The sequence below is a fragment of the Antrostomus carolinensis genome, unplaced genomic scaffold, assembly GCF_000700745.2.
Source record: "Antrostomus carolinensis isolate BGI_N321 unplaced genomic scaffold, ASM70074v2 scaffold4810, whole genome shotgun sequence".
In the NCBI taxonomy this organism is placed as follows: domain Eukaryota; kingdom Metazoa; phylum Chordata; class Aves; order Caprimulgiformes; family Caprimulgidae; genus Antrostomus; species Antrostomus carolinensis.
In genome coordinates, this window is record NW_010288982.1 from 36,037 (window position 1) to 37,037 (window position 1,001).

The window sequence follows — 1,001 nt, forward strand, 5'->3', positions numbered from 1 at the left end:
GAGAAAGAAACCTTAGGCTGAGTTCAGGCTTGAGGAACCCCTAGCCTGACAAACACATCAGCTCTGGAAACTGCTGCTTACAGACACTTGCATTTTTCCATTAAGTCAAGATTTCTGGGGCTAAAAGTCTTCTCTGTGAAGGTGCCTGTTTCTTATCCCTAATGCACCCACTCCTATTTCTGATGACTACTTTCATCTCAGACCAATACTGAAAAACCCTACTAATTAGTGATGTCTGCGTGCACTGCTCAGGGCTGGTGCTGGCCAAGGTGTAACTTATTAACAGTTTCTAGTCAAGTGAAAATCAGTGCGTGGGAAGTGAGCAGTATATTACCAAATGACCTTTTCACTTTGTGTCTGTGCCTCTTGGCTCAGCTTAATGTCTCAATGCTGTTGAGCAGTGCTTCAAAACCCATTGGCAGGGAAGAGGGGGGATGGACCGTCCTGCATGGCCTGGGATGGTTTTTGTTAGGGATTTGCCTAGCTCAGTTGCCGTGGATTTGTCTCATCCCTGGCAACTCACTTGCCTCTTCTGATGGTGGACCTAACAAGACCAGTGAAGACCCTGTGGAGGGGAATTTGGGCAAGAATTTCCTCATGGCAAGTAGGACCTGAGAGCTGCTGTTTCTTGCCTAGCAAAACACCGGCTCTACACAGACATGTAACAGGGCTGATGGAAGAAAAAGCATTTCTTGACCAAGCCCTGAATCCCAGCTTGCTAAGATCATGAAAGGGTAACCTGAACTGGAGTAAGTCCCCCAGGGTCTTACAGGACAGAGCTTTTCAAAAGCACAAGGTTCAGCTCATGATAAATATGAGTAGTGGGGGCTCAACATTGGCTCAGGCTTTATTTCCCCTTTATTATTGAGGGTCTGATGCTGCAGCATGTTCTCCCTCCAGAAACAGTCGTTTGAAACCAGCAACCTTTGTGCACATCTTGGAAATGGGAGCTCAAATCAGAAATGTCCCCAGGAAGGGTGGAAAGCACTTGGGATTAGCAA